A 22,024-nucleotide genomic window follows, 5' to 3' on the forward strand; every position below is an offset into this window, starting at 1 on the left:
TTAGCATACAATTATAATGAAAACATAATAAAAATGAAAGTTGATCCAATCGAATGAAAAAAGGAAATTTTATAGAATTTTCACTGATGAGAATTTCAAGTGATATGTTCGTTTTTTTAAAAATATTTTCTCCATTGATTTTCTCCGTTCTAAATAATTGTAATCTTGAAAGCCAAACAAATAAAAAAAATAAACATAAATCAAATACATAACAAACTAAAATATTGACATTTTAGATAAATATTAAAAATGTGACTAAGAAAACCTATTAAATGTCAAAATATTGATATTTTGAAAAATTTTCCTTAAAAATTTGGTAAAGTGAAGTTAAGGACATAATCGATTAGAATTAATTGAGGAATTGACTACAATCAAAAAAGACCAATTAATACAAATTAATCAATGAGTTTCTTAATCTTAATCAATTAAAATAATTAATTGAAAATACTAACTATTAATTAATTAAACTAATTGGCAAAATTTAAAGTAAAACTCTAACCTTTTGGAAAGATTTTCAAACATTTATAAAATATACTAATTATATGCATAATTATGCAAAACACATATATTATTAAAAAGTATATATAAAAATGATATAACTATTTAAAATAACTTGCAAACTATGTTATATATATTTTTTAAAATTTTATAAAACTAATTATTTTAAATCGTTTGAAACTAAAGAAGCTCGACGAATAATTTATATTGTGGAGGGATAAAATTGGGTGTCAACACTCAAAATAACCTTTTAAAAGAGTTAAGTACTCTAAAATATCCTGAACTCACGAACTCTTCTAGAAATCAAAGTTTCATCTTTTCTCAATGTAAAAATGTTTTGGAAATACTTAGTTTAACATCATTCTTGATTAAAAAGAGTTCTAATATTAACTATGTGATAACTCTTGAATTTTCCTTTTAAACTCAAGTTAGTTATAAATGTGCGTTAAGACATGTGATTAGGATATGCAGGAATTTTTTAAATGTAGATGGAGCTTATAGGAGCTAAATAGAGAAGGAAAATGTGGTCACAACTTAAAGGAACATGCACCAAGTGAAACAAAGAAAATAATCGGCCCAACAATCCTTGACATATACTACTTGCGCAGGGCGCCAAGCCTTGAACTACTGGAGGGAGGCACAATGTTGGTGCATTGTCCCAGGGCCTGAACTACTGGAGGTCAGGCGTGGCTAATTAATGGTGCGCCTCCCAAGACCTTCCCCATCATCCATTTTCAAGTTAAAATAAGGACCTAAATTAGTTCTAAATTGAGAAATTGCTCCTAAAGTACTCTTTGTGTATCTCAAACCAAAAACCAATACATGAGAACTTTCATACAATTTTGAAAATATATCGTTACTAAATCAATAAGATTTATGTGATACTAAGCATGAACAAAACTATAAGATTCACAAAACAAAAGAATCAAAACCTCAATTGTTAGAACTGAATTCAATATCAAGAACTACGAATGAATCCTTTAGATATGACAATTTCTGATTGAATTGAGATGTAAGACGTGAGAATGAACTAGTTCAATACTATGATAGTCTTACATACCTTGAACGATCAAGGGTTCTTGGCAAAAATCGATGTAAACTTGAAGAACGCTTGAATCCTAGCCTTTTCTCCTCTTAGAACACTGCTCTAATCTTCTAAGTGATAAAAAATGTGAAAATATGTTTTAACACTAATTACAATCTTAATTAGGTGAAGAAAAAATGTGGTTTAGACTTAGAGGGGAAAAATATCAAACTACCCCTCTAAATGATTTAGGTTCCTTGTAAAAAAGGTTTCACTAAAACGAGCATATCTTTTTACCCCAAGCTTGAAATAAAGAAAACTTAATGGCGTTGAAAAGAAGACTCAAAGTACTATAATTTGATAGGTCATGTGTAACCTAATACTTTATGTTCTAAGAGATATTATTGTTTAATGTTGACCTTAAACTTAAAATTCTTAAGTGACTTGTATGAACCCCTCTTTAGCCCTTTCCGAAGTCCGAGTTGTTACACGTAGGATATAATAAGATTGGTGTATTGCAAAATAACTTGGTAGTTATAACATTATCATAAATATATGAATTTTGAATTTATAATCACATCTCAAATACATGTGACAACAATTTTGGAAATAAAGTGCGTCGAACTTAGTCACGACATTGACTCTCTCACACGAGCAATTGCCTCTTACATCGAGGAACATGAAGAGAGGAGTTTCACCATCATATTATTACTTGATTTTTTAGCCAGATAAGAGTCTCTCTAAGAAGATAAAATTGAGGATTATTAGAGACAGAAGCTTGGGTTAGACATCTAGAGGTGTCAAGACCAAGATCTGTATAATGTTTGAATGATTAAAAGAGTGAGACACACACATCAATATAAGGTGAGAACATCATAGTACGTGTTTCATACCACGTATGTTAAAGCGATCAATGTATTAATTGTTTCCTATTTCTTTATTGTGTGAGACCCAGAAAAGTTAAATTAACTTTTCAATGAAATACCCTTTGACCTTTATTATTTTTTGAAATATCGATTTATGTTTCTACTTTAGGATATTTCTAACACCCACAGGTGATTTGGAAATGCAACCATTTTTAATATACCAGTTGATTTAGAAAATATAGACTTAAGTAGAAAGGGAATATGACTAAAATGAATAATTGAACTTCAAATACACAAGCCGACTATTACACTAGAGTGTAAAAGTGTATATAAAGTTAAACATGAACTCAACTTCACCTCTTTAAGTGGATGATACATCAAGTCAGTAGCTACTAAAGTAGCAAATTAATTCTGTAGTATTATGAATAATAATATTCTCATATAAGTAGTGAATTTTTTTCATGTGGGATTGAATTTCTATGTGGGAATTGGAAAACTTTAAAGTTAAGCTCTTCATGCTCACAGGTCGCACAAAACTATTTGTTGCATGAATTGTGTAGTCAGTTGATGTTGTATTTGCTTGGGTATTATCCATCATGTGCAAAGTGAGAGATGTAAGTTTTGAATTGTGTACCGCCCATGTGAACCGATCCGATCCGATCCAATCTAATTCGACCCGATCCAAGAAGTTGTCTGAGAAGAGATAAAATTAATTATCTCTTATTTAGACAAAAAAGAAGAAGAAGGAAAAAATTATTAAATTGAAAAACTTATCAACCCCTCTTGATAAAAGGATTTATTTCTTTATAAAAAATAAGACAACATGAAAAACAAGTACAAAGGATAATACAAACCAGAAAAAAAAAACTTACAGAAATCTCAGTCCGAAGATAGACATTTAGTTTGTGAATCAAACTTTGTTTCCTAGTGATTCAAAGAGGGACTTTGGAGCAATCATGTTAAAATAGCAAAATCTACGACTTTCACGTAAATACGAGATAAACAAATAACTCAAATATGATATGATTAATGACACTAAAATCTTTGATAAATAATAATAATGAAACCGCGTAAAATATGTTGGATTTAGCAAAATGTGAATGGGAAAAGAGGAGAAAAACGGAAAAGGGATTCAATTTGGAGGGAAAATGAAAGTCATTTGCAAAATGCAAATGAAAAGTTAATTCTCTCATATCGGTAAAAGAAAGGAAATTGTTGTCCTTATATTAGGAAACACTTCCTATACTTCTTAAGGGGTTTATAAGAAGATGTCCCCTCGCACCGTCATCGCGGTGCTTCAACTTCGGATTTGGATGTGGATTTGGAAAATGATGTGATTGATTGATAATTTTTTGGACAAAATTTATAATCAGTTTATTTTCTCTTATAAATTAATTCAGAATGTTAGTTAAATTAATCCGTAATCTCAAGTACAGTGAGGAAATTACATTTCTTAAGGAGACACAGTAGCTTCTATGGACTCGGATTAAAAGTGTTTTTTCTGTCTGTTTCATCTTCTTTCTGTTTTTGTATTTTTGACTAACCCTAACACAAGTAATAACAATCTTGAGAAATTTAATAGTTTCTGTATTTGAGAATTCTGGAGATTAAAATCTTTATGTTTTCTACTCCATTTGAATTTTTAAAAATTCATTCGATTAACGATTAAAAGAACATAACAACTTTATCGTTAAATCGAAAACAAACTGTGTAAGATTTATTCTTTTACTGTTAGTATTTCACATACAAAAATTGTTTATCATTTGTGACGGAAAAATGACTAATTCAAGTTAAGTAAATACTAAAACAATGAGTGCTGCAACAACATCAGTTGCACACAATCGGTCAACTGCTGCCTTAGCACCGAGTGACAAACCTACAAAGTTCTCTAGAGTCGACTTGAAGAGATGGCAATAGAAGATGCTCTTCTATCTCACTACGCCGAGTCTGCAGAGGTTCATTAATGAAATATTTCTATTATGTTGGATGATACTCCGCCTGAAGAAGAATTCTTTGTAACAGAATCATGGACACATTCAAATTTTTGTGTAAAAATTAAATTCTAAGTGGCCTGCAAGATAATCTGTAAAATGTATACAACAATGTCAAAGCCTCAAAAGAACTCTGGGATGCTTTAGAAAAGAAGTACAAAATAGAGGATGTCAGAATGAAGAGTTCATTGTGGCAAAGTTTCTGGACTATAAGATGATAGACAGTAAGATCCTCGTCACCCAAGTTCAAGAATCACAGGTCATAATACATGATCTCCTTGCTGAAGATATAAATTTATTTAATGTCTATGTTAGAAACATTAAGTTTTTTTCTTAATACTCACATAGTATTTAATGTAGGATTGATTGTGAATGATGTATTTCAAGTGACTGCCACTATTGAGAAGTTACCTCCATTGTGGAAGGACTTTAAATACTACTTGAAACATAAATGCAAGGAGATGACTGTTGAAAATCTGATAGTAAGGTTAAGAATTGAAGAGGACAATAAGGCTGCAGAAAAGATATCACGTGGTAATTCTGCAATATCTAGAGTACATAATGTTGAAGAAGATCCCACAAAATTAAAGAAAATAAAGAAAACATCTGGTCCAATAAGCAATCCTCCTAAGAAGAATTCAATGCAAGCTGCTTCAATTGTGGAAAACGTGGTTATAGGCTACTAAATGTCGGGGTCCCAAGAAGGAAAAGAAGAAGAAGGATAAAGCAAGCTTGGCTGAATCCAAAGGAGAAATGGACGATCTCTGTGCAATGCTTTTAGAATGTAACTTGGTTGGAAATCCAAGAGAATGGTGGATAGATTCTGACTAAAAATGGATTCAAATGTGTATTTGTTTATGAAAAAGTAGTAGTGAGTAAGAATTAAATGTATGTAGGAAAAGGTTACCATAGTGATGACCTTTTCAAACTCAATGTAATTGCAGTTGATATGAATAAAGATTCTACTTCTTCTTACTTGCTTAAGTCTAAATGTTTATGGCATGAACGTCTGGGACACGTTAATAACATAACCTTGAGAAAAATGATTAACTTAAATATTTTACCAAAATTAGAGTGCAATAATTCAAAATGTCAAATTTGCGTTGATTCTAAGTATGATATGAATCCTTTATAAATCTGTTAAAAGGAATTCAAATTCTTTATTCACATTGATATTTGTGACATGGAGTCAACACCATCACGTGGTGGCAAAAAGTATTTCATAACTTTTATTGACAATTGCACTAGATATTGTGCTATGTCTATTTGCTAAACAGTAAGGATGAAGCAATAGATGCATTTAGGCAATATAAAACTGAAGTTGAAAACTAGTTGGATAGAAAGATCAAAACGATTAAAAGTGATAGAGGCGGAGAATATGAATCTGCATTTGCAGAAATATGTCTTGGAAAATGGAATAATCCATCAAACTACTGCTCCTTACACTCCTCAATCTTATGGGATTGCGGAAAGGAAAAATCGAACTTTAAAGGAAATGATGAATGTCTTACTTATAAGTTCAGGTTTATTACAAAACTTGGGGGGGGGGGGGGGAGGGAGCTATCTTTACAGCAAATTGAATACTCAATAGAGTGCCTCACACAAAGACACATGTTATTCCATATGAGAAATGGAAAGGTAGAAAATCCAACTTGAAATATTTCAAAGTGTGGGGTATGTAGCCAAAGCCCAGGTTCCTATATCTAAGAGGGTAAAAATTAGGGCCTAAGAATGTGGATTTTGTATTCATTGGATATGCCACAAACAGTAAGGCATGTCAATTTTTTGTTTTTAAGTCTGAACATCAAATTTTATGATAATAAGGTAATGGAATCAGGTAATGCTAAATTTTTTGAACATATCTATCCGTATAAAACTAGACTTGAGTCATCTAGTGTGTAATGACCAGTAGGTTATTTTTGAGAATTTTTAAATACTCGATTTAACTTGAGTTAATTAATTGACAAGTAATTATAGATAATCGATTTTATCAAAAATTAATGGACTAAAATAATAATTTATTTATGACCATATATTATTTATCTCATATTTATTGAAGTTAAGGGTTTATCACTTCAATACATAATTAATTTAGAAAAGAAATTAAAAAGGACTTACGAGTGCAGCAAGCATAGCCGCCATCGGTTCTCAGGTACATGCTTTGTTAAATTTCTAAGTTATAAAGTATATTATTGTGCAGTAGTATAAACACTGATAATTCATATTATTATATTAGTATGAGATAGATTAATTATTAACAGACTTGATAGAAATTTCATTATAAATTGTAAGCTTTGAAACTTGTTGTGCCGTCTTCATGATTGGCCTAGGGGACAACTTCTGAGGAAGTTATCATTAAGCAATGAGACTATATGTGTTATATATAAACTTATATATGTTTATAGATATTTAGTTGTTATTGCTGGTATAAAGTTGAGTTAGCCTTTTGAATTAGATTGGTATAAATGGGTTTGAAATGTCATGTTCATGAAAAAGTTGACTTTGAGACGAGAAAAGTGTCTAATGAGCATAATGATAATAAGAATTTGTAATAAAATTGTAATTAAGATACAATTATATGATAAGGATTGTTGATTAAATGAATTATGTATGATAATAACGACTAGCAAGATTTATGTGGTGGTTTTCCACTATTTGGTGAATAATGTGGTTGTATGGAAAATCTAAGAACATATAGAGACCCTGCTTGAATAAAATTTATAGCATCTACGGTCATAATGAAAAAGTGTGGGATGTAGTGGAGCCTTCAGAAAGAGGTGAGAGTAAGTATATTTTCTCTTGTTGCAAATGCTAAAGAGGTATCTTTAAAGGGTCTGAGAACTGGGTTAAGAGATGCGTGATTTTATTCATTTTGCTTTGGTTATGATAATAATGTCACAAGTTCATCATATTGGTTTAAAACTATTGGATAAAATTTGAGAAATAAGTTTGCAGACATTCAGCTCGAATGTGATGATAAGTTTTCTCTGTGATTTTGAGTTTGGTAATAAGTACGATTGAATTATTAGCACATATATGATATGATCGATGGAGATGATCAATGATAAGCTAAGATACGTGAGTTCATATAAACCTTTGAGGTACGAGTTAATATTGATTGATAAAGGGATTGGTTACATAGTTGGGCTCAAATTTCAAGTTTTTCATGGTGAGTTTAGGTTTTTAGTAGTGTGCTTTGTCGAGGTATGAATATGTAAGGTAAGAATTGATCGATTGCATCATGTATTGAGAATTTGAAACAATATGTACAAGGTTTGGATCGTAGGGTTTGTCACTTTTGATTGTTAAAGGACCTAAGGAAAGGTTTCACTTAAGATTTTGATTTGAGGATAAGGTAAAAATGTCAGGCATTATTGGTGAAAGAATAAGATTGGTGAGAGAGTAAAAAAAAAGGAACAAGAGCCTAGTGTATTAAAGAGTTCAATATATTAGAAATTTTGTGTCACGGGAAGAATTTTAGAAAAGTGAAGGAATAAGACCTCTACTATAAGTCATTGATTTATAGTTGAAGATTTTATTGATTATTGCCAATGAAGTTAGATATGAATGTGAGATGTGAACTAGTTTGGTACTGACTTACGAGTGGTTTAACATCGAAGTTTTATAAAGATTGAGTTTTGATAGGATGGCAAGTAATCAGGTGTGGAAGGTTTTTATGTCGAACTAGATTGTTCATATTAGGATAGGTAACTTATGGATGTTCGGTAGAGTGGACCTACAATTCTACATGGTTAATGAGGATTTTAAGGGATTGAAACTACTCGATGGGACGATATAAGCCGTTATGATGCATTACATAGGTCTTTTATAGTGAGTAAAGGTTATGAGCTTATAGTCTACCGAATTATTGGAGTGATCAAGAATTTCTTAAGTGTTGGTATGAGGTGTATGATGGTTTTGAATATTAGTTGAAATTTTGTATATGAAAATAAAAATTATGTGGAGTTGACATTGAGTGTGATTAAATTGTTGTATCTCAAATGGAAAAGTACTTTTAGATTTAGAATTAGTGTTATCAGTCTTGGGTGTGACCTGTATTTGTCATGAAATGCTTAAATGAAAAGACAGAGAGCCATAGTTCACAAATTTTGAGGGTGATATTGTGTTTGCTAAGAAAACTTTAATATTAATGACGGTTAGAGAGTAAGATAAATGATTGATGTGGCTATGATGTTCTGCTAGTAATAAAAGTGTTGGCCCTAGTGATGTAATGTGAAGAGCATATTTGATTTGATAAAACAAGTATGTGAGTAATTATAATAGGGACTAAGTTGGTGATTGTAGGTAACTAGAAAATTAAAGAGATAGAGTCATATGTATGAAAATGTTTGATGTGGATACTATAGAAGAAGTATCTAGTGTAAGTGTTGGCCCTAGTGAAGTATTGTGAAGAGCATATGTGGTTCGATAAAACAAGTATGTTGATAATTATAATAAAGACTAAATTGTTGATTGTAGGTAACTAGAAAATTAAAGAGATAGAGTCATATGAATGAAAATGTTTGGTGTGGGTACTATAGAAGAAGTATCTAGTGTTATTGAATTTTGGTTATGTATACTTTTATATGACCATCTACTTCATTTTGGATATGGTTTAGAGTGTATTCTCTACCTATACCCACACATGCTTTCGTATCTATGGGCGAATTCCTAGTTGTGGATCTGATGTACCGGTCGTGTGATTGTTCTTCTTATAGGGTGTCATTCTTCGTTAGACTTAATCATTTCATTAATGAAAGATTCTGCGTTGTTTAAGATAGTAAAGTATACCACTGATTCTACACGTACAACCTTGCTTATGAGAACGTATATAAGAGCTACATGCAGAGTTGCAATAGACTAAGAGTGTTGTTAATGGTTTTGCACTTTGAAGAGTATCAGTTATTGATGCTTACATGATCATTTCTTTTTTGGGTTAAATAAGTTGTACGCTCTCTTGATGTGAACCGATGTCTAAAGATCAGATTTTTTTATAACTTAAGTTAGTGGAAAGATTGTGTTGGGAGGAGGAATCTTGATAAGATTTGTGATGGTTTTTGCATTATGAGTGTGTGGTGGTTGGTTAGAGTCCACTTCTGATTGTAGTCAATAGTGATTTAACAGTCTATCTTGGTTATGTGAGAAAAGACCTATCATGATGATTGTGCTGAGCTCTAGTGGGTTTCAGTTTAGCTTGGGTTCATGAGTTAGTTTATGACTTGATAATCACTCTTGGTTTATACATCTTTCAAAGTTTCATTTGAAAGTTCAGTACTTAGTAGTTGATCTTGATGGAATAGCCTTAAGAATTAGCTTTCTTAGAGAGATAAAAACCCATTGGTAGCTCATACCTCAAACTTTTGGTAATGTCGATATTCTTTCTTCTCCTTCAATATGTTCGAGAAAGAACATAATTTTTAGTGATGGATAATATAATGACTCGATAGGTTAATTTTGGAAATTTTAAGATATTCAGTAATTCAAGTTAATTAATTGACAAATAATTATAGATAATTTATCAAAAGTTAATAAACTAAAATAATCATTCATTTAAGATCATATATTATTTATCTTATATTTATTAAAATAAGTTGAGGATTTATCACTTTTAATACATAACTAATTTAGAAAAGAAAGTAAAAAGGACTTACGAGTGCAGCACGCATAGCCGCCTTCGGTTCTCATGTACAGGCTTTGTGAAATTTCTAAGTTATAAAGCATATTATTTTGCAATAGTATAAATAGTGATAATATATATTTTTATATTAGTATGAGATAGATTAATTATTAACAGACTTGACAGAAATTTCAATTTTAATTGTGAACTTTGAAACTTGTTGTGTCATCTTCATGATTGGCCTAGGGGACAACTTTTGAGGAAGTTATCATTAAGCAATGAGACTATAGATATTTTGTATAAATTGATATATATTTATATATATTTAGCTTAAAGGATAAAGAAGGATTAAGGCATACTGCATGCACTTTATAAATTTGTTATTGCTGGTATAATATGAAGTTGGTTTGAATTTTTCTTTGTCATTATCACCTTATGATTCAAATTTTGATATAATGATATATCGAATTAAGTATTAGATGTATCGTGTTATTAATATAAATAAATCATGATATTTAGAGGAATGAGTAATAACCGTAGGCTTAAAATTTAAAAATAAGAGAGCTAATGTAAATTTGAGAGAGTTTTTAAAGATCTAGCGTAGACATATCGTATAATGAATATTGTTAGTTTTGAAATCTTATCGTGATCATTTATATGAATAGATTGCTTTGAGTTGAAAGTTCAACAAAAATGGTAGGCTCAAGTCCCAATGTGAATTCTTGATTGATTAAGACAAATGGATTTCTAAGCTCTTGTTAAGTGCATGAAATTTGTGTATTTTCTTGTGGTATATAATTGGGAATAATGTGAATTGGTGATGGGTTGACTTGTCCATGTTGAATAATTCTAATGATGCAAAAGGGGTGATAAAAGGCAATGTGAGTGTTTATGTGTGATGGGTTGAGAAAGGTTTGAAGGCTTGTTTAATTATTATTGATGTGATATCATAACTGTGTTGTTGTTAATTGTGCAATTTATGAAAATGATCATTTCCTCATTATTTGTATGAACATGTCATTTACATTATTCTGCGACATAGTTGTGACAAGTGTTATGTGAAATGAGAAAGAATAAGAATTTAAAGAGGATGTACCATTTCGAGGGTCGTCTCGTGCGTCTCGATGGATACTATGTCTCGAGGGACATATCGCGCGCCCTGATGGTTACTATTATCGAAGATCGTGTCGTGCGCCGCGACAGATACATGTACAGATATATCCCCTTCGGGTCCCGGACTGAGAGAAAGCGGGTGTGTGTCACTAGGTCAGACATGCATCATGGTACTTGACATTGTATTCCATTGTATTGCATATACTTATCATTAATGAACTTGATATTTGATTTTGCTGAGCTAGTAAATGCCTTTCTGCGAAACTTGTGATTGATGAATACTAAGCTTGTTGTTGAGGATATGTAATTTGTTGAAGTGTTGCTAAGGATATGTAATTTGTCAAAGTGTTGTTGTAAAAGATATGTAATTTGTATAAGTGTTGTTGTTGAGGATATGTAATTTGTTTAAGTGTCGTTGTTGAGGATATGTAATTTGTCAAAGTGTTGTTGTGGAGGATATATAATTTGTCTAAATGTTGTTGTTGAGCTATGTGCTATGTAAACTGTGAATTGTTAGGTTGGGCTGATTTTTATGCAGGTTGTAGATGTGGAGGTTCAGTTGGGGTGGTAGGAGTACCCATATTTCACCCTCTTAGCTTGTGTTCAGAGGTTTACTTGATGAGTACTGTGTGGTTTGGTACTCAGCCCTTGCTTCTACAATTTTTTTGTAGGTTATTAGCTCGGAACTTTGTGATATATTCATTTCTTTTCTGAGGCTTCTTGGAGAATTATGACGTAGTTGTTTGTTATTTCAGCGGACCTTCTTTCTTCTTAATTATGATCTTGTTCTATTTTAGAAACAAGGTCATTTGAGACTTGTAATTCTTATGAATCAATTGAAATAAGCTTGTTGTTGAGGATATGTAATTTGTTGAAGTGTTGTTGTTGAGGATATGCAATTTGTCAAAGTGTTGTTGTGGAGTATATGTAATTTGTCTTAGTGTTGTTGTCGAGCTATGTGCTATGTAAACTGTGAATTGTTAGGTGGCCTGAATTTTATGCAGGTTGTAGCTGTCGAGGTTCGATTGTGGTGGTAGGAGTACCCATATTTCATCCTCTTATCTTGTGTTCAGAGGTTTACATGATGAGTACTATGTGGTTTGGTACTCACCCCTTGCTTGTACAAATTTTTTGTAGTTTACTAGCTCGGAACTTTGTGATATATTCATTTCTTTTCCGAGGCTTCTTGGAGAATTATGACGTAGTTATTTGTCATTTCAGCGGACCTTCTTTCTTTTTAATTATGATTTTGTTCTATTTTAGAAATAAGGTCATTTGAGACTTGAAATTCTTATGAATCAATTGCAATAAGCTTGTTGTTGAGGATATGTAACTTGTTGATGTGTTGTTGTTGAGGATATGCAATTTGTCAAAGTGTTGTTGTGGAGGATATGTAATTTTTCGAAGTGTTGTTGTTGAGGATATGTAATTAGTTGAAGTTTTATTGTTGAGGATGTGTAAGTTTTTAAATTGTTGTTGTGGCGGATATGTAATTTTTTTAATTGTTATTATTGAGGATATGTAATTTGTTGAAAGTGTTATTGTTGAGGATATGTAATTTTTCAAAGTGTTATTGTGAAGGATATTGTCTCTGTGTTTTGTTGAGTTATGTGATATGCAAACTGTGAGCTATTAGGTTAGGCTTATTTTTATGTAGGTTGTAGTTGTGGAGGTTCGGTTGGGGTGGTAGGAGTAACCGTATTTCATTCCCTTAACTTGTGTTTAGAGGTTTACTTGGAGAGTACCGTGTGAGTTGGTACTCACCCCTTGCTTCTACAATTTTCTTGGTAGGTTAGTAGCCCAGAACTTTATGATATATTCATATCTTTTCCGAGGCTTCTTGGAGAATTGTGAGGTAGTTGTTTGTCATTTTAGCGGACCTTCTTTCTTTTTAATTATGATCTTGTTCTATTTTAGAAACAAGGTCATTTGAGACTTGTAATTCTTTTGAATCAATTGCAATATTATAGAGGCTTGTACACGTAACCATCAGTTTTTGGGGGTATAATTTAAGTTGATATTAAATTTTTCGCATTTTATTGAAATGGTTGAGTTTTAGGATGACTTATCTTGGTGGGATAAGACGAGTGTCATCACATCTATTTTTGGATCGTGACATAGTGGGGGGTCTAAACAACCCCAAGAAGAACAAAAAAGAATGAACCAACGAAGAGATTCCAAGGCGCAATAAACGTCAAAGGACAACTACTTCATTTGGATATGAGTTTGTAACATTTCCTCTTGAAAGTGAGCCTCAAACATTCAAGGAAGCAATGTTGTCTAGCGACTCAACCTATTGGAAAGAGGCTGTCAAAAGTGAGATTGAATCAATCCTAAGCAATTATACCTTAGAGTTGGTTGATCTTCCTTCGGGCAAGGGTTCAAAATGAATATTTAAAAAGAAAATGAAAGATTATGAAAGTATTGACAAATATAACACAAGACTTGCTGTCAAAAGCTTTAAAAAAAAGATGTCTTGATTATTTTGACACATACTCGCCAGTGACTAGGATTACATCAATTCGGATGTTAAGCCCTAGTTGCAATATATGGTCTTGAAATCCATCAAATTTATGTGAAAACTGCCTTCTTAAATGGAGAGCTGAAGGAAGAAATTTACATGGAACAACCTGAGGGTTTTTTGTAGTTTCTGATAAAGAAAAGAAAGTGTGCAAAGTTATTAAGTCAATTTATGGACTTAAACAAGCACCAAAACAATGGTATGCAAAGTTTGATCAAACCATGTTGAAAAATGGATTTAAGATCAATGAATGTGATAAATGTGTTTACATAAAGATACTCCAAATCAGAAAGTCATTGTATGCCTATATGTAGATGACATGCTGATAATGAGCAAGAACATTGACAATATATTAATATCCACCAAGTGTATTCTCACCAATGAATTTGATATGAATGATCTAGGATTTGTTGATGTGATATTGGGAATTAAGATTATATTCAAAAGACACTTGAAAAATTCAAGTATTTAAATTTCATAAGGGCAAAGACCCCAATTGATATGAACCTTCATCTTGCAAAGAATAAAGGTGAAAGTTAGTCTCAATTGGACTATGCCAGAGTGTTGGAAAGTTTGATGTATGTCATGAATTGTAAACGACCAGATATAGCTTGTGCTATTAGTAAACTGAGTCGATACACAAGTAATCCCAATCAAAATCATTGTTTGACAATGAAGAGAGTTTTGGGATAATTAGATGACACAAAATTATGATTTGCATTAACAACAGATATCCAACAGTTCTTGAAGGATACAGTGATGCAAATTGAATTACTGGTCAACTGAAATAAAATTCACAAGTGGAACATTTTTCCTATTGGCGGAGGAGCAATATCTTGAAAATCATCCAAAAAAACATGTATTGCTCTCTCTACAATGGAGAAGTCATAGCCTTAGACAAGGAAGACGAAGAAGTTGAATGGCTCCGAAATTTCTTAGAAGATATTCCGTTTTGCCCAAACCAATGGCCCCTATATGCATACACTGTGATAGTCAAGCTGCAATTGGAAGGGGCTTGAAACGTATGTATAAAGGCAAGTCCCGTTACATAAGATAAAGACATAACTTTTTTAGACAACTACTCTCTAGTGAAATTATCACAATTGATTATGTAAAGTCAAAGGATAATGTGTCAGATCCACTTACAAAAGGCCTAACTAGAGAAAAAGTTGAGAAATCGTCAATAGGAATGAGGTTATGGACGAGAACAAGACATCATGGTGGTAACTCTACCTAGAAGACTGGAGATCCCAAGATCTAGGTTCAAGGAGATAAAACAAAGTCATTGGTTACGGTTTAACATTGTCAAAAATTATTTTATGGTTCATTCTCATGATGAGACAATGTTCAGTAACCAGGATAAAGGCACAAATAATTTTTAATGGTTTCTAAGTTTGATACAGAGTATATCAAATAGTGTATCTATGGGACAACACATTTATAAACCAACTATGTGAATGTGAAGTTTAAAACGCTTCAAGAAGAATTCGGTAACGCCAGTTCTCTAAGCACTTACTAATCGAGATGTGTTCATGGCTGAAATGAATAAAATAATGAGAATTAAGAACAGTTCAAGGGTTAATTCTGTGACTTATGCTGTCTAGGTATACACTAAAGCTCGACGGTTCAAAGACATTAAATTTATCGATTGACCGAGTATATCCGATATATGTTCACTACAAAAAGTTTAAAAGAAAACCTACTTATCCAGATGCGATTAACCCTTACTTAAAAGACACACAAGTTTTTCATGTATATATTTTAACAATAGTCATTCTCCACTCATGTGGGGGATTGTTGGATTTAGCAAAATCTGAATGGGAAAAGAAAAGAGAAAAATGGAAAGAGTGAAAGAACCAAGTTGGAGGGAAAATGAAAATTCATTTGTAAAGTGCAAATGAAAAGTCATTTCTCCCACATTGGTAAAAGAAAGGAAATTGTTGTCCTTATATAAGAAAAAACTTCCTACACTTCTTAAAGGGTTAAGAAGAAGATGCCTCCTCGCACCGTCATCGTTGCTCTCGGCCTCGGATTCGGATTCAGATTCGGCAAATAATGTAATTGATTGATAAATTTTTTGGACAAAAATTTATTTAATCAATTTTGTTAATCGGATAAATCCTGTTTATCAATTTCTTTTCTCTCATAAATTAATTTAGAATGTTAGTTAAATAACAAAATTAATTTTGGCGAAACGAAATTTATTTTAAATTCATGTGCAATGGTTATAATGATTTGATTTTCGAAAAGACATTATTTTTCCCAAAAGACATATCTTTTCGAAAAGTTGTTATTTTTTCTAAAAGACACAACCTTCTTGAAAAAACGAGTCTGAATAGATGTGTCTAAATAGACACTTTTTTGCTGAAAATGACTATAAATAGAAATTCATATTTTCATTTTAAAACACTGAAAATTTTTTCTTCAATGCATACATTTTCTCTCATAAAATAAAACTGTCGATTGACTGAGTCTATGTGTGGCTTGTTACTGTTCTTACATTAGTTGAAGTTACTGAAATTTGAGGTACCACTACATCTTTAACAGGTTAATCCATTTTATCTTGGGAGAAATTAAACCGTAACCTCAGGTACAATGAAGGGATTAAATTTGGTAATTAAATTTCTTAAGGAGACATAATAATTTCTGTGGACTCGGATTGAAAGTATTTTTTTCTGTCTATTTCATCTTCTTTCTGTTTCTGTATGTTTTATTAACTTTAATACATGTAATAAATATTGTAAATTAATTATTCATAATGAAAATGATCATAATTTAAAAGTATAAAATCATGCTAAAATAAGTTTAACAAGTGTTATTACATGACTAAATATTAAAGGAAACTAAGATTAGATTATGTATTTCAATTGTCTAAACCTATGTAAAACTAAAGAACAAATATTCAATATTATTGTCATTCTTAGTGTTGAATTGATTTTCTTTTACATTAATATTAAATTGATTTGATTTAAACTTTATAATAATTATCAACATCAATGGACTATAATCTTCATTGGACCATTAAGATTCTAACTTTCAAACATGAATAATATATTAAACGATAAAAATTATGAAAAAGTATAAGAAATATTTAAATTTTTTATCAAAGTAAATACTTTTACATGTAAAAGTCGGATTGAATAGATCTCCGGTTATCTTTTTTAGTAAAACAAAACCAACCAAATTATTATCAGACTTTTTTTACCCAATATCAACCCTATACTAAATTACTAATTCATTTTTCTAATTATTACAACTACCATAAATAAAATATATCATATTTACTTTATTAGTACAAATGACATATTTTGATTTTATTTTTTCTTATCACAACAAAAAATCTGGGCACAACCCCAAATCACATGATAAGTTATATGTTAAATTTTGCATTTTATATAACTATGCTTCACTTTTTCTACTATCTCCCTCTTCTTTCCCAATCTCGCTTGTCTCTCTCATTTATATCGCTTGCCCGCTCTCCTTCATCTTCCCTGTTTCTCACAGCCTTTCTCCTCTCTTGGTCCCTTCTCTCCCTCTCTCTCTCTCTATCTACCTATCTATATCTATATCTATATCTATCTATATATATATATATATATATATATATATATATATATATATATATATGTTCCGTATGATACTCCATAAAAGAGAGATACACATTGATTCAATTGTAGTATACCAAATGCAGGAACTGAATACATAGGGGAAAAAAGAAAAATACTTCTGTCAATTGTATCACTTTACTAATTGTATGAATATACTATCTTGAATTATTCTACATGTTGTATCACTCTACGCTAATTATATCAATATGCTATCTTAAATCATTCTATATGTATCATCCTATATCAACCTCTATTTCTATATTGTAAATGAATATAAGTGTTACATGAGAGAATGAATTCAAGTGATACGATTGAATTAATTTGTATGCATAAAATATAATTGTATTTATGTATCGTGAATGAATAACAGCAATACAATAGTGAATAAATATAAGTGATACACTCCGTGTTTAAATATTTCGTTATATCTATATTTCTATACTGAAAAGGAATACAAGTGATGCTAGATCAAATGAATAAAAGTGATATAAATGTTTCAACGTATATGCATTGAATGTGCATGTATCAACCTGCATTTCTGTACCACAGATGAATACAAGCACTACAAGAGCAAATGGATTCAATATAACATGTATCAACTTTTATGTATCAGACTATATTTGTGATACAGTTGTATTCATCAAGTACATTTTGCATCTAGCATCTCTCCTCTTTTTATCCTAGATTTTGGTCACCTCATTCCTTACTCTCCCAGTATCACTTGCCACTCTCCTTTTCCTCTCAATATCACTTGCCTTTTCTTTTTTTCCTTTTTTGGCTATGAATGCTAAATACCCAAAATATAGCTATATTTCTATATATTAGAGAGGACAATTTCAAAGTCCTTTCAACATGTCTGTTTTCTGACATTAAATTTATGTTTGGAGGTATTAAAGTCTTCTACAAAAATTGCAAGATAAGCTTGCTTTAAAATGTTGTATAGTTAATCTACGAACTAATGAAGTCTTAAGTGTGGTAGTGGTACTGGTGGTATACAAGGTGGTTAATCTATTTAGGTTTTAATGTTGTAGGGAAAAGATAGGTGGAAATTGGAAGGCATCCTAAAAAGGCCAAGGGTGGAGAAGCGAAGGGTACAAACATGATCTTTTATTGTTCAGTTCATATATTATGAGGTAGTGTCGGGTTGACTGATGATGTCTATCAACACGTTTGGTTGTAATGATACTACTCTTGCTATGTCTTTTGACATAGTCTGGATCTAGGATTGGTGAAGTTTCCTTAAGTAAAGACGAAGAAGTTTTGACTTTTCATTCCTCATGGTGGGAGCTGTGTCTTTTGTTTAATTGGCCTCATTGTTCTGTTGGTGGCTCTTGTACTTGTCAGACTAGGTCCTTGGGGATTAGTAAACTATTTTGTATAATTTAGATGAGTTGTATTTTGAATGGGTTAATTCTTAAACTTCCTTAACTTGCCTTTGTTTTCTTTAAATTGCACATATTTTCTAGTTGTTGGATTATGAGGGTTCTCCTACGGAGGTGTTAGAGTAGCTGCCTGCACGACCCAGTGGGTTGGGTCGTGACAAAACGATACTAGATGTTAGGTTACCGGTCTCCCGTACAAGAGCAAAATGTAGACTAGACTCTTATGGTGTGTTGATGTCCACATCTAATCTATAAGAGGTTAGGAAGAGTTCTAGGAAGTCATTCCATTCATTTAGTCATTTCATGCGAAATGTTTGTAGTGGTATAGGTTAAGTCCATTTGGTATCTCCCGATTCCAATTGGTATCTTGACGATGAGGACTGACGTTGTTGATACTACCGAAGGACACCAACAAGTTAATTGGAACAAGAAGGTTCCAAGTGGTATTTAGCCCTAGAGGCTATATAGAGAAGGGATAATCGTTAAGGGTTATCTATGGGAAGAACTAATTAACAAACTGAAATTTCATGTGTATTGTGTCTGGTAAACGGTGAATGTGTTTTTCCGATTGGTGGTAACTAATAGGGAATTTGTGATTTTTGTTGTATTCATCTGTTATTGTGTATTTCGTGTTGAATGATGATGTATCTGTGTATATGGAATTGTTGAAATAGAGGAATACAGTTGGGGTAAGTAACCTCATTTAGGACATCATGTGGAGTGTCTGAAGTCGATACGAGTAAAGTTATGGTTGGATCGCTAAAAGGCTATGCAAATAGTAAGGTCTAGGTGTATCTTGGGATGTGTGGTCCATAACATCGTATATCTTAGTTGGAGAAAGTTAGAAATCGAGGGGGGTAGTGGGTATAAAGCCCTGGAATAAATGGATAAAAAAGAAAAATGTACCCAGAAAATCATTGGCCAGGTTCTAGTCCCACTCTAGACGCTGAAGCGGGATTCCTTTCGCTGGCATGGTGCCGCTACAATAGGATTTTCCCGCTAAAGCGGGACAGAGGGAGGCAAAACCTCACCAGGATTCTCCCTGCTTTTCCCTTTTTCCAAATATCAACCCAGAATGGATCCAAGCCAATCCCTGCAAATAATAAGTAGTGTTCAACAACAGTAGTAATTAAAAGTGTTTAAGAATTAAAATCAGGTTCCATTAGACAACCCTAAATCAAGCATTCATGTGCTACAAAAACGAAGTAACGTCGAAAGAGAGATTATAAACTTATCATCTTAAAGAAAAACCAAGAGGGGGTTGAAGGAATGGAAGTCCCTTAAATATGGTGGCTCGAGCCTAAGGAGAGCCTAGCCGGGGGATAGACAAGTGAAGATAGGCTTCACCCTCTTCCTCATCATCCGCATTAGGCGGTTCTTCACCACATACCTCGTCCTCTCCTTGCACAGCTGACGCCGAAACATCTCGACCTCCAAGGTAGAGCTGGGTGGGACTGGAGTAGGGTCAGTAGGAATGCTCAACATCCTTCCCCAACCAGCCGCTAAATCTTCCTCCACTCGTGCACTAGATAGTGGGTCCTCGTTGTCAGAACCTTCAGCCGCCATGCTGCTACTAGCCCCAGTGATCCTCCTTTTTTCCCTATAGAAGTAGAACCTGCCCGAACCAAAAGAGGGTGGATAGGGGGATCCATAAGAAATATCTCTTTAGCATTAAAAAAGGGCACCCTTGCCTGTTTGCATAGGAAAGTGATAAGATCAGGGAGGAAGAATGCCTTCTTGTTTCCCCAATAGAACATCTTCTACTCGGTGATAATTTGTGCCGCCACATTCAGCTGAATGCCCTGTATAGTGCACGCCACAACCAGAGCCCGAGGATAACTGACATCCATGCGGTTACTTGACGGGCAAATCCTCTTAGATACCAAGTGTAGCCACCTCTTAGCATCCGGTGACCAGTCAACACTAATGATGTCCTCTACTGTAGCACAAAAAACCTGATCCCTTTAGTGGGATCCAAGTTGCCCGCAACCACTCCAGGTCCATCTCTCTAAGCTTGTCCTCAAACGCCAAGTTTGATACCTTTGACATCTCCAACTCCTCATTGATAGTAGTAATATTCAAGGGAATGTCAACTCCTCGAAAACGAATAACTTGGTAAGGAACATCCCAACATATTGTGGAAGGATAGCATAGAACTCCCTCACACAGGTAGAGCGGGCACTCGGGGGGAGCCTCAGTCAACGGAAGCCACCCAAACTTGACTAATCGTGCATAGAAGGCAGAAGCCTTCTCTTCCACCTTATGAAGGTGTCATTGCCCTCTTACAACAAAACTAGTCGTGTGATAGGCATGGTGCCTCTCCCATTAGCAATATCGACAAACCGGATGAAGGGGGCTTTATTGTTGTTGACACCTTGGACCTCCACAATACAAATTAATCATCGAGCTTCTTAAAATTTCTGAAAGCATAAAACAAGGTGGTAGTGGTACTCGTAGTATACTATGTGGTTAGCGTATTTAGGTTGTAACCTCATAGGGAAAAGTTATGTGGAAGTTAGAAGGCGTCCTAAGAAAAGGCTAAGCGTGGAGAAGAAAGGGGTCCAGACATGATCTTTTATTGTTCAATTCATATATTATGACGTAACCGTCGGATTGACCGATGATGCTACCAGTACGTGTGGTTGTACTGATACTACTGTTTCTATGTCTTTTGACATACTCTGGATGCAGGATTGGTGATGTTTCCTTAGGTGAAGACGAAGAAATCCTCCAGTAGCTTCGACTTTTCGTTCGGCATGGTGAGAGCTGTGGTTTTTGTTTAATTGGCTCTATTATTCTCTTAGTGGCTCTTGTACTTGTCAGACTAGGTCCTTGGGATTGGTAAACTATTTTGTATAATTTAGAGAAGTTGTATTTCAAATAGGTTAATTCTTAAACTTCTTTAACTTGCCTTAATATTCTTTAAATTTCACATGTTTTCTAGTTGTTGGGTTATGAGGGTTTTCCTATATAGATGTTAGAATAGGTGCCCGCACGGCTCAGTTTTATGGGTCGTGACAAAAATACTAATAGTCCAGTTAAATTCCTAGATGATTGAGAGTCTAAAATCAAATTACTTAGTAGAATATGCATGATTTCATTATTATTTTCCTAATTGTTATTTTAACAATGATATATTAGTTATAAATTTTAAAATATAATTAATAAAATTATTCCGTAATATGTTTTTGGTAGAAAAAACAAAAAATAAGGACCTAGATGACTATTGAAAAAAATGTATCATCTTTTGCTAATATATAAATAGTAATGCTCTATATGTGCATAAAGTGTCGCATTAAGTGTCCAATGGTATAATGTTTCCATGAATATAATAATTTGTTATTTGACCATCAACATCTATTCATGGATCGAGAGTGTAGTCAATTTTTAGAATGCACTACTAT

This window comes from Solanum lycopersicum, chromosome 5, assembly GCF_036512215.1.
Source record: "Solanum lycopersicum chromosome 5, SLM_r2.1".
Classification (NCBI taxonomy): Eukaryota; Viridiplantae; Streptophyta; class Magnoliopsida; order Solanales; family Solanaceae; genus Solanum; species Solanum lycopersicum.